The sequence below is a fragment of the Ovis aries genome, chromosome 4, assembly GCF_016772045.2.
Source record: "Ovis aries strain OAR_USU_Benz2616 breed Rambouillet chromosome 4, ARS-UI_Ramb_v3.0, whole genome shotgun sequence".
In the NCBI taxonomy this organism is placed as follows: domain Eukaryota; kingdom Metazoa; phylum Chordata; class Mammalia; order Artiodactyla; family Bovidae; genus Ovis; species Ovis aries.
In genome coordinates this window covers 14298806-14311647 of record NC_056057.1, presented here as the reverse complement: position 1 = coordinate 14311647, position 12842 = coordinate 14298806, and the positions used below count along the sequence as shown (strand labels likewise).

Sequence of the window (12842 nt, the reverse complement as noted above, 5' to 3'; positions counted from 1 at the left end):
GTACAAGGTTAATGTCGCAGTTCCTGCTCTGCACTGAGTGATTCAAGCAAAGGCCACCACCTTACGTGTTCACGTGGGTTGTTTTCTGCGGGGACAGTTTTGAGCCTCAAGCTGGACCACACTGGTCTGTGGGCTTCCCTTGGCATTGGGCTAAAGATCAAGGGTGCCTTAGAATTGTAAGAAAATAATTTCTGTCCTGTGCATGCCCCTAGTGTGTTGACCTGGCTCGTTTGGATTTTGAGTCCCTTCTCTTTCCTCTTTGACCACACCTGGTGGCTCCTGATTCTTGGGGGCACCTGGAATTCCTTCCTTGACCTGTCCTTTTGACCCCATGGACAAAACAGCTTGACGTGTACCTGAGTTCTGAGCTGCTCTGGGCCATCCCCTAAACCTCATGCTGTTTCAGTTACATCGGAGAGACTGGAGGAACTGGTTTTAACTCCTCAGGGAAGGGGGCTGTGTCCGCCTACTAGGCAGACATGGAGACTCCCTTTGAACACCAAAGAGGCGACTCCTCATCGTTTTTCTGGTTAGAAAGAGCCATTTATCTAACCTGTGTGGGGTGTCTGATCCCTAAGGGGTTCTCTTGTCAGAAGTGATGAGTAGAGTGTGAATATAAGGAGAGGAGTGCTGGGAGTCACCTACGTTCATTTCTCCCTGACTTCTTATCTCTTCTAGTTGATAATTTTAGAACAAAAGATGTACTGTAAAACTTTTTTAGTTTCTGTTTTGTAATTTGGATCTTGAGAGCAAAGAGGTGATTGACAGCGTTTTTGAAAAAGTGTTTATAATCTTCATAAATGAATTATTCCTATTCTTGATTGGCTAGGGACTAATTCCCTTTTGTGCCTTGCACATAATCATTGATTAATAATTATATGTAACTGCATATTTGTAAATGCTTATCATTGAATAAGAGAAGGATGAGATGAAAATGGGAAACTGTCATTACCAGCAAAAAAATGATAAGAGAAACAGAAAAACCCCAACTATTTCTGAGAATCCGTATTCTAACTTTTGTATACAAAATCAAGCTATAATCACCCACATGTGATTCTTTGACTATAAATTTCTTATTCAATGTAATTCTATTGTTTAAAAATTTAATATTCCAGGGGAAAATAGTTAAATTTTAATTTTGAGAATTTAGAAATGCTGCTGTGCACACTCTACCTAGCAATACTTGAAAAGATGGCAGAGTACATCTCTAATTTATAAACATGTTTCAAAATATTGAGCCTGTTTTTTCCTATTGTGGAATTTTGCTTAACATGTAATTTTTCTGCAGCAGGACATATATAATTGCTAATATTTCCTGAGGAGGATACTTTGGGGATATTGCATAAGTAAGTTCTCTCCCCTGTTTTAAAATTATCTTTGTGTATATTTGGAGAAAAAGTATATAGCATCTCTCTCTTTTTCCTTCTTACAGTGAGAACACAGGATTCTAAAGGGAGCTGTTTTGTATTTAGAAGTACTTCTTGTGGAACTCCACGAGTGATTGTTATTGTTAAAGAACGCTTTCAGCACGAGTTGTTTTCCCCTGTGCTTTTCTCTGTCAGTTGCCAGCATCGCTTGTGGTCCTGGAAGTTATCTGATCATAATCAGGGAGGCTACCGATAAAGTAGCTCTGGGGACAGTTCGTGTTGTCTTCCATGGATGCTGAGTCCAAGGGCTTCTAGTGTTGTGAGTTGGTGAGGTCCTCTCCCCATATTTCTGTGCACTTCCCAGCTTCTTTGTCCATCAGAGCCTCTTAACTCTGGGAGTAAGTTTGGTGGTTAGAAAAGATCCCCTTAGAAAGATCCCCTTCCTATGAGACTGACCCTGCAACCATTCTCTATAATACAGACTACTTTTCTTTACAGGAAAATTAATTGATTTTTCTAGGCCTGTAGTTTTTGAAATTCAGGCCCCCTAGGCTAAGTATATCTGTATCACAGGAAATAACACCCAAGATAATCCAAATCTCCCTGAAGTCACTTGTAAAAGTCTTCCTCTGTTTCCTCCCCAGTCTCCAGATTGATTTAATGCACCGAGGTGTTTAAAATCCTTAATGAATTACCTGACAGCTCATTTGATTTGAATCAACCGCATGACCAGATGAATCAGTTATTGGCCGGCTGTAGACGTGGCTTATTAAAGAGAAACGGTTGATTGGGTGATCATCCATAATTAAATGCTCTTAACGTTCCAGTTCAGTTCAGTTGCTCAGTCGTGTCCAACTCTTTGCAGCTCCATGAATCGCAGCAGATAACTAATTTCTGCCTTAAAATTTTTGTCACACTCTCCTCCCTCAGATGCTTCAAGTAATGACATGAGTACCCTTAGAAACTGGAAAATGTTTTGGGGAGGGAAGGCCATGGGGAAAAGGATGGATTCAGGAAAAATACTTCTTAAAGGAAGGTTTTAGTTTTTTACTTCTGCTTTTGCCGGGGAAAAGAGGAAAATCTGCCAGAAAAGGAAATTAGATAATTTTATGATTTAAACTTAATTTGGAGTACTACTTAGTCTTTGAGGCAATTAGCAAGAAAAAAAAAAAAAGAAGATGTTTTTTAATCAGCCCATGGACCAGGCTTGCAGAGTTTTAAATGTATCTATTTCAGGTTGTCTGTGTGCTGCAAAAGCAGTCATCTTCCATCCTGGAATGTTCTCAAGGTGACATCTAGAGGATGATGTGGTGATATCTCAGGAAGTTTTTGATATGTTTGCATTCTAGAAGGAGGTGTGGTTGGACAGCTAGTTTAAGCTAGGTCTCCTGGATGTGGCTCGTGGTTCTATAGAGGGGAGGCTCCAAATTATGTGGACCCACAGTGAGATCCCTTCTTTAATCCTTGTGGATAAAAATAAGTCCAAAAATCCTATCACCAAAATAAAGCAGTTGGAGGTCCTACAAGAAGGCAGGCGTCTTGGCACAAACCACAGTCTGTGCACTGTGCTGACTCATAGTGTCCACCAGCACTTCTCACGAGTGCAGAATGGTTTGTTTTGCTCCTCATTTTCTTGGCCAGTTTCTGCACATTTTCGTTTAGGGCGATAAGTTGTGACTAGATCAAAAAGCAGATATTTGGTTGTAGGAAATCAAACAAAAATGAACAGAAAGCTTGGACAGTTCCTGAGCTGGGTAATCAAATCTCCAAAACTCTACCATGAGCACAGAGCTTTCAAAGGGGAGACAGGTGATGGCGACTCGCCACTGGGGTGGATGGGAGTGGATCATCAGAGGCTGGAGAGGGCCTGATGGAGAACAGTGAGGAGCTTGGAAAATTGGGAAAGAGGAAACTAGGCAGAGCCTGGAGAAGAGAAGATTAATTAGCGAACAAATTAGTTCCAGGCCTCGAGGATGATCATTTATAGCTAGCTACTGCCTTTCCTAGGGCTTCCCTGGTAGCTCAGATGGTAAAGAATCTGCCTGCAATGCAGGAAACCCAGGTTCGATTCTTGGGTTGGAAAGATCTCCTGGAGAAGGGAATGGCTACCCACTCCAGTATTCTTGCCTAAAGAATTCCGTTGTCAGAGGAGCCTGGCAGGCTACTGTCCATGGGGTCATTAAGAGTCAGACACGACTGAGCAACTAACACTTCCACTTTTCATTGCCATTGCTGAGGCTGAAACAAGGGCAATAGACAAAATCTCAGCACCCAGAAAGTTTAGATAGAAGAAAAGATAACCAGGACCTCGAAAGTTGCTTATATACCAGAGTGAAAAACTCAAGGAGGGACGGTACGGTTCTTCTTCCCAGTGATCTCTTAGGAAGTTCCCAGGGAGGACTCACAGGAACCATGCTTTTTCTAGACCATGACAATATCATCCCTCTGTGCTTTAACACCCAGTCTCCCAAAGCCATCCCTAGCCTTAGCTAAAATAGCAGATGGTTCTTGACATTTTGAACAAAAGCATCTGACCCAGACAAGCAAGCATTTAAATCTTAATATCTGCCATGTGCCCTGCTCCACCATACACTTGCCTTGGGGTGACACCCCAAGAGCCGGTGGAAAACTGGATTGCAAGAAGGGCCATGAAAGGGGATAGTGTAGTTGGTGGGGGGGTGTGGGGGGGTGCCTCATGCCTGGGGGCTGTGTGAATCAAAAACAGACAGACACAGGGGAAGGGAGGAGGGAAGAAAGCTTAAACAAGTGAAGAGAGAAGGCCACGGAAATAGGAGCAGGAATAAAAGCCGTGAGGCAGGGTGCGCAGGGCGCTGATAGCTCCAGAATAAAGGTTAATCTGATGTTGAAAGCAAGGCAGGCTCTCTGGGAAGATGGGAGCAAGTAGAGGGACCTCCGTGAAGAGGTCAGGAGGCTAAGAATTTAACCTCGGAGGGGTCGCCTCGGGGTTGAAATTAGATAACGGGGCACTGGATGTGGCTCCGGCCGCAGCAATAGGAGTATTTTCTGCATTAGCATCGTCTACCGGCCCTGCAGCCTGGCTCTGCCCCGCCTGCCTTCCGCCCCACCTGACATGCTCTAAGCCACCTTTCTCCAGGTTGGGCCGGTCACTTTGGAACTTGTTTTTTGTCCGAGCTGATACAGAGGTGATGTGATGAGATTTCTCCCTTGTCATGGCCCTGCATCATCTGTGCTCCTCCATGTCTTGTCCAGAGTGATCTGTTGGGACACCCGCCGTGTGACGCTTATAGTGGTTGGACTGTCAGTCCAGCCCCTGACCCACTGCTTTCTCTGAGCCTCGTTCCCCAGCTGCGCCCTGATTCCCACTTGTTCACCAGGTCGTAACCTGCAGTTCGCCTCTGCCGGCCAGTGCCTTCTCCCTTCTGTGCAGTGGGAAAGGGCCCAGCCATGCAGCCTGCTAGCCCAGTGCAAGCTGGCGCTCAGAGAAGCATTGCAGAACATTCTGGGCTGGAAGAAATGCCTTTGTAGACCAGAGAAGGAGGTTGGAGCAGTAAGTCCACTAGGGTGAACAGGAGCAAAATGAGCATTGAGGGGCAGAGAGCCTTGTTTTGAGAGGCGGAGTGGGGCCACATTCAACACAGGCACCACGTTGTGAGGGACTGGGGAGACACTGCTCAGCCTTTTAGAGCCAGTTTCCCTGAAGGAGGGGGAGGATGGTGACGATGAGGAGCATAAAGAACAACAACCGAAACACACATCTAGAGGGCTTACTGTGTGCTGATATGCTTCCGAGGGTTTTGTGTGTATTGTTGCATCTTCAGGACTGCCCCGTGTGCATGGTGCTGTGCTTATCCCCATTCTACAGATGTGGAAACTGAGGTTCGGGGAGGTGGGGGTAACTTAATCACAACTGCACAGCTACTAAATAACAAGAGTCAGAATTCAAACTCAACAGCCTGGCTTCAGACTCCATGCTGTTAATCACCTGGCTCTTCTGCCCCTCAGGAGAAATCACATGGTAAAAAGTTGCTTATCATCGGAGGTTGAGAACTGTTTAAGTTCTGAGCCAAGGCATTTTATTTTAGCTAAAAGTCTAGCTGAAGATGTGGTGTTATGTCTGTCCTGCTTCCTCACCTTTGCTAAAGTACGTGGTGCTGCTGGACACTGTCAGTGCTTCTGAGCTTGGGGCATAGCCATGGGGAAGAGCATTATACTCCTGCCATACGCCCCTAATTCCTATACTGCCATGCTTTCCTCATGCTTGACTGTGAGCACTATTCGGGATGAATTGCCTCTTAGAGGCAAGAGGAGAATCAAGAATATGCCATGAACAGATAGGTGGAGAGAAACGTGACCTTTTCGGAATACACAGTCTAGGCTGTGAACAGTGTCTGGCTCTTTATATACAGTTACTCATATCATTATCATAATAAACCAGTGAGTCGTAATTAGCCTCCTTGGCTTACTAATGAGGAACTTAAGAGATCAAAGGATAACGTCCCCGAGATCACTCAGCATGAGAGCAGGGCAGACCTAGGATTCCTTGGTCCTGGTTTGTCAACCTCCACGGCCCTAATGCTCCAAGCCATTCATTTTGTTGCCAAGCCATTGGGAACAGGTAGCTTTAATCATGCCACTGTTATTAATGAGTTTCTCTCATAGTCCCTTCTCACCCTGAGATTCTGGAATTATATATTTCTAAAAAAGTTTTTAAGTAAAAACTGCAGCTCAGTAGCCCTCTGGTCAGCATACTGTTCTCAGAAACTTCCTTTTGGGGGTTCTGTGTAAAGCCTGCAGTTGAGGTTCGTAGTGTGGGCTTAGCTTCCACATCTTTTGCTCAGTCCTTTCTCATCGAGTTGCATAAAGGACGGGGATCCGAGGGGATAGTGTGATTTATATCTCAACCCCATGAAATCTGAAGACAAAATACTATATTAATACTGTACCCTGTAAATCTTTTCTCGCATTAGCGGCCTTCTGGTAAAGTTTGCCAAGGAAGATTGCCACATGTGCTGATGGAGCTGAACTGAAATGAGAAGATTAGAAAACTAACCACACTAATAAATTTCATTTGAGGCAGTTGGAAAACAGACTGCTGTTTTGACAAGTCAGAAACAACACACACATGCATTCTCTGTTTCTAATGGTTAAAATGAATTTCCAGAATCCAACAGAAACATCTTGTATTAGAAGCCTCATTTTTCTGCTGAGTTATCCAGCTGTCAGACACACATGTGCTTTAAACTTCAGTGTGATCGTGTTGAGCCGCCTTCACCAGACTGGCTGTTTTAGGCATTACCCAGCCACATCACTCTTCCTCTTTCTGAGGTCAGGGAATCAGGAGGTTGTTGAAATCCCCAGCTCTCTGGCTTCCCTTGTCCTGCAGATCAGGACCCCTCCCAGAGGGCGTTTGGCCACGACTGATGGCGTCAAGGCCCACATCTCTGCTGGCTCTCAGACTGCCATTCGCAGCCACCCTTGATTCCCAAGGTCACCACCACAAGAATGATACTGATCCAGTGCCTCCCTGAGTGCCAGCATCTGGCCTAGGTCTTAGGAAGGGATTTGTACTTTGGTTTTATTCTTACTGGATTAAGTTACTCATTTTATACAGTGAAACTCAGGGCCTAATATTAAATTACCTTAACCTCCCAATTATTCTTCCTGCCTTGGGTCTCTGCCCTTACCATCTGTCCTTCACCTGCCTCCAGAACTCTATTTCTTTTCGAAGTTTCCTCTTTAAAAGCCACCCAGACTTTTTCCCAAGCCCCTTCACGTGGCCCTTGGAGAAACAGCACAGTGTACTTGTTCAGGAGCACCCCCGAGAGCCAGACTGCCTGGGTTGAACTCCAGTGCCCCACATGCCGGCTGAGTGACCCTGGGCCGGCTTCTGGAAGTCTGCCTCAGTTTCCTCATCCGTTGATGGGATAAAAATGACATGCGCCGAGTTTTGCTGCTGAGTGGTGTGCGTTTCATATTGGGGCTTTCCTTGTGGCTCAGATGGTAAGGAGTCTGCCTGGAGATAAGGACGGTAAGGAGACCTGGGGTTCAGTGCCTGAGTGGGGAAGATCCCCTGAAAAAGGGCATGCAACCCACTCCAGTATTCCTGCCTGGAGAATCCCATGGACAGAGGAGTCTAGTGGGTTACAGTCCATGGGGTTGCAAAGAGTTGGACACGACTGAGTGACTAACACTTTCCGTGGTGTGGGTTTCATATTGGGGCTTTCCTGGTGGTTCAGATAGTAAGGAATCTGCCTGCGATGCCGTAGACCTGAGTTGAATCCCTGGGTCAGGAAGATCCCCTGGAGGTGGGAATGGCAGCCCACTCCAGTATTCCTGCCTGGAGAATTCCATGGACAGAGGGGCCTGGCGAGCTACAGTCCGTGGGGTCGCAAAGAGTGGGACACGACTGAGTGACTGACACTTTCACTTTCTGTGGCGTGGGTTTCATATGTTGATTCCCATACAGCACACAGTCGTGTGTGGCGTGTAATAAGTGCCCCCGATACCGTCATGATCTCCACTGTTGTTGATTCGTTGAATGGCCTCTACTACCATTGTGTGTTTACGAGGTCTGTGACCTCGCCCCAGCCCTGCCTGTGCCGTGAACTTGTGAACGTGAGATTTGGGTGCCTTCTCACAGTCTGTTCTCTCTGCCCAGGCCACCTGGCTCTCCATCCTACTCGTGTCTCTCTCCTCCAGTGAACCTCTGCTTGTCCTTAAAGAATCACGCCCAGTGCCTCCTCTCTGAGGCCCTGCTCCACCCTGCAGGCAGAATAGCTGGTTCTCTCCACCGTGTTCCCAGAGCTCTTTGGTGCCCCAGGGCTGTGGTATCCAACACTCTGTTTTTAGGGGCTGTGTCCCCTCTGGCACACACAGACACCTGGGTCTCCCTCTTTCTCTAAACTGACGCTGGCTCCAGGGGACGCCGCAGATCTTACTATTTCAACCTAGTTTCTTCCAGTACCAGGCACAGAGAGCATTTGGTAAATGTTTGCTGAGCAAATAAATATTTGCCGCCCTATATTTAGTCTTAAATGCAGGGTTTTCTCTATTGTTTTGTTTTGGTCTCTGCTGTTCACAGGGCATTACTAAATTTATAGTGAGAAAGACAAATCTCGGTTGCTTAAAAGGCTGGCTGGAGTGATTGTATCTAACGCTGTAGTCATTTGGCTGTGTGGGCTGTTTTTCATTAGTCATTTAAAAAGACTGTCACAGGGTAGTGCTGGAGACGAGATCATCGCGCAAATCACAGTGCCATCAACCCATCCATGGTTTTGGTCTGCAATTTAATGATGAGAAAAATACATCCAGCAAGTAAATATTTAACTAAACATTTCCGTACTTGACCTCAATGTAGAGAGTAGAATGGAAATTGTGAATGTTACGATGTAGTTTAAATGGCTTATGCCTGAATTTTACTGGTAGAAATGAATGTTGTGTTTTCATAAAGTAATAATAGTGCTTTTTTCCCTCATAGATATTATCTCATGGTGTAAGTAAAGGACTAATAAGTGAGTATAATTCAGGAGGAGGAAATTCTCACTTTGAATAAGAGTGCTTGCTTTGCCCAGATGGTTCCATGTTCACATTTTCTGTGCTGTTTCGGTTCATTTAGATTAAAAAGAGCATGGCGATACTCAAGCTAGCAAGAGCATATGGGAACGTTCCGTAAGAGTTCATGAGGGAGAAGGGAAACCAAGCACTCACAGGGATCCCAGGGCAGGAGTTTCACTGGAATCTGGCCCCAGTGGGACCAGAAGCTGCGTGAGGGCGACTCTCCCATCGGGGCACCCTTCCAGCCTGTGTGTTCTCTCTGGCGTCCGTATTCTATTTGTGGCACGTTTCTCCTCCCTGCCAGGCCACTTCCTTTCCTATCATAGTCTCTACTTCCTTCTGGCACTCACACATACGTGGCTTCGACTGGCCACTTTTCCCATGCCACGTGGCATCTTCTCAGCTTGTGCCTCTGTGTTAGCTGGCTCCTCACCTCTTAGGAATTAAAAAGCCCCTTGATGAGGGTGAAAGAGGAGGTGAAAAGGCTGACTTAAAACTCAGCATTCAAAAAATGAGGATCATGGCATCTGGTCCTATAACTTCATGGCAAATAAGAGGGGAAAAAGTGGAAACAGTGACAGATTTTATTTTCTTGGGCTCCAAAGTCACTGTGGACGGTGACTGCAGCCATGAAATTAAAAGACACATGCTCCTTGGAAGCAAAGCTATGACAAACCTAGACAGAGTATTAAAAAGCAGAAACATTGCTTTGCCAACAAAGGTCCATATAGTCAGAGCAGTGCTTTCTCCAGTGGTCATGTATGGATGTGAGAGTTGGACCATAAAGAAAGCTGAGTGCCAAAGAATTGATACTATTGAATTGTCGTGCTGGAGAAGATGCTTTTGAGAGTCCCTTGAACTGCAAGGAGGTAAAACCAGTCAATCCTATAGAAAATCAACCCTGAATATTCATTATAAGGACTGATGCTGAAACTCCAACACTTTAGCCACCTGATGTGAAGAAGCAGCTCATTGGAAAAGACCCTGATGCTGGGAAAGATTGAGGGCAAGAGGAGAAGGCGGCAACAGAGGGTGAGATGGTCGGATGGCATCCTAGACTCAGATGGACATGAGTTTGAGCAAATTCCAGGAAATAGTGAAAGACAGGGAAGGCTGCCACATTGCAGTCCATGGGATCATAGAGTTGGACACAACTTAGCAACTCAGCAACACTGCCACCTCTGATGACTCTGTCATGCTCCTGGGAGAAGGATTCTGGACTCCGTGGCTCTGCTTGTGGTGCCAGGTCCGGTTGCTGAACTCATCGGTTATTCGTCTTTTGGTGCCTTCTCCAATTAGCTGTAGCCCTGGAGGCTCAAACGTGGCTGGCTAGAGAAGATGCTGCAAACCCAAATAATTATAGGGTCCAGGCAGGTTAGTTACGTAAGTGAACAAATGAGGCCAGATGTGGAAGGGCACATACACGTTTGCATATTAGGCATGCTGCTGCTGCTGCTAAGTCGCTTCAGTCGTGTCCAACTCCGTGCGACCGCATAGACGGCAGCCCATCAGGCTCCGCCGTCCCTGGGATTCTCCAGGCAAGAACACTGGAGTGGGTTGCTATTTCCCTCTCCACATATTAGGCATAGGACAGAGTTAGTTCAGTTGCCCAGTCATGTCTGACTCTTTGTGACCCCATGGACTACAGCACACCAGGCTTCCCTGTCCATCACCAACTCCTGGAGCTTGCTCAAACTCATGTCCGTTGTGTCTGTGATGCCATCCAGCAGAGTTGGGTGTTGTCTAAAGGCATAGACTCTTGAGGGAGAGGGCTTAGACTTGAATCCCAATCTCACTATCTATCATCTGCACAATTTAGAACAAATGACTCAATCTCTGTATGCCTCAGTTTCCTCTCTGCAGGGATTAAGGATTAAAGAGTTAGTAAAGTGCTAAAATGACCCCTGACATAGAGTAAACAGTATGTTAGCTGTGTTTTTAGAGAACATTTTGATTAGCGTCAGCATCCTTGTCATTTATTTTTACAATGAAATGAACTTTCCTCAATTTTCCTAAGACATGAAGCTGTCTTGGTTTCATTAGTGCTTTAGTTTCTCCCCTTTTTGCAGAGCCTCAAGCACAGAGAGATGTCTTCTCTAGTGTGAGGATATCAACAGAGCATGAAAAATGATGAGCAATACTTGCCCTTATTGCCATGCTGGCATTAGGGTGTGGTAGGGACCTTGCTGAATTGATGCTTGGGTCCTGTCTAAAGGGTGGAGCCTCCCCCAAAGGGAGATAGATTGCTATAATGTCAGAAGGAAGCCCAGAGTTGTCAGATCATTACCCAGTCAGTCCATCAGTCCAGTCGTCCATCCGGACATCTATTTATCTTTAAAATAAGCTCAAATTAGGTTTCAAACCTGTGCTACTCAGCAAAACACATCTGCAGACTGGATACACACAGCCCTGGCTCTAGAGACTTGGTTGTAGACTGTTCCTTTAAGAAGATGGTGTGGCCAGAGCCGGTCTTTCCAAAGAGGCTGGAAGCAGAGCTTTTTATATAGCAAATTAGGAAAGCGAGCTCACTGGTGAAGGATGACACCATGAAGCTCCTCCCAAGTATAGCAGCATGGCCCGGGAACAATATATTCTGACCCTTGGGTTTCCAAGGAAAAGCATCTGTCTTTTGACTTTATTTTCTTAGAACAGATGAAAAGATAACTTAGTTTTAGCTCAGATAGGTAGGTCCACTACTGTCATAACCACCTTTCCTAGAAGTGGCCCTTTCCTGTCAGAGACCACACCTCCTCCTCGTGTTTTCTTACCATTGTTGAGTCACGCGGCCGTGTCTGACTCTGAGACCCCACGGCCTGAAGCGCTGCAGTCTCCCCTGTCCATGAGGTTCCCCGGGCAGGAGTACTGGAGCGAGTTGCCAGGCCCTTGCCCGGGGGATTGTCCTGACCCAGGGGCTGAACCTGCATCTCCTGTGCTGGCAGGCCTGCTTTTTTACCACTGAACCGCCTGGGGAGCCCTGGGCGCTGATTGATTCCCACTCCCGCTGACGTGCTCAGGCCCTAGCTCCTCCCTCTCCACCCGCGTCCTGTTACTCTCTACAGCCATCTTCATTTCCACCAGGTAGTTTTTCGGTACTAAAAAAGCCAAGCGCTAGCAGTCAGACGGTTGTCTCTCACAGTCCCCTGTCTCCGCACGCACACACTCACACCCACACACATCAGTGCAATGCACACCAATATGCCTTGTCTCCACAGGAGCAAGAGCAGTCATTCAACAGTGTGCGTTAGCACATCACTCTCCTCCAGATGGAAAACCTTCTCTCCTAACTTGCAGGTTATCAAGCCCGGGTCCTGGTTTGGGTGTGGCTCCTGCCCCTGGCCCCAGCTGTGTCTCCCAGTGCCCGCCTCGTCCAAGAGGGCACGCTGATGTGCCCCTTCATGTTTTGAGCACAACAGACTTGTTCCCGCTCTGCTGACTTTGCCCCGTGTGCTCCCCTCCCTGAAATGCCTGCTTCCCAGTAACTGTCACTATTGCAGGAAGCCCTCTCCCCTCCTTCCATCTGACCCTGGTCAGAGCAGGAACCTTGTCTGTCTGGTGCTCGTCACCAAGTCCTAGTTGCTAAGGGTATAAATGGCTGAACTGTGGGCAGTGAGGGAGCAGGGTGGGGAGATGAGAAAAGTATTTTAAAAAAAAGAATATATTGACTAAAGTCCACTTGTTTAAGAGGTGGGAGGGAAAAGAGCAAATTTGTGAATAATGAGATTTCCTGATTCACCGACACTGTTGACTTACCCAACGTGCAAACGATCTAAAATGTGAGTGGGAATTTGCTCAGACCTGGCTCTCAGACATTAGTACCTAAACAGTCCGTTTCGAGTATTCTCATCAAAGGTAAGAACAGAAAATTGCAGCCCAGATCGCCCTGGTTTTTACACGGTGATCCCTTCTTTAGAGCTGTTGACATGTTTAGTCAATGTTAAT

General features: G+C 46.4%; 1 protein-coding gene across 3 annotated transcripts in view; it reads left to right on the top strand.

Annotated features, from left to right (window-relative positions):
* Nucleotides 1-12842, top strand: part of SLC25A13 (solute carrier family 25 member 13) — a 230810-nt gene that overhangs the window by 151950 nt on the left and 66018 nt on the right. The window lies entirely within an intron of this gene.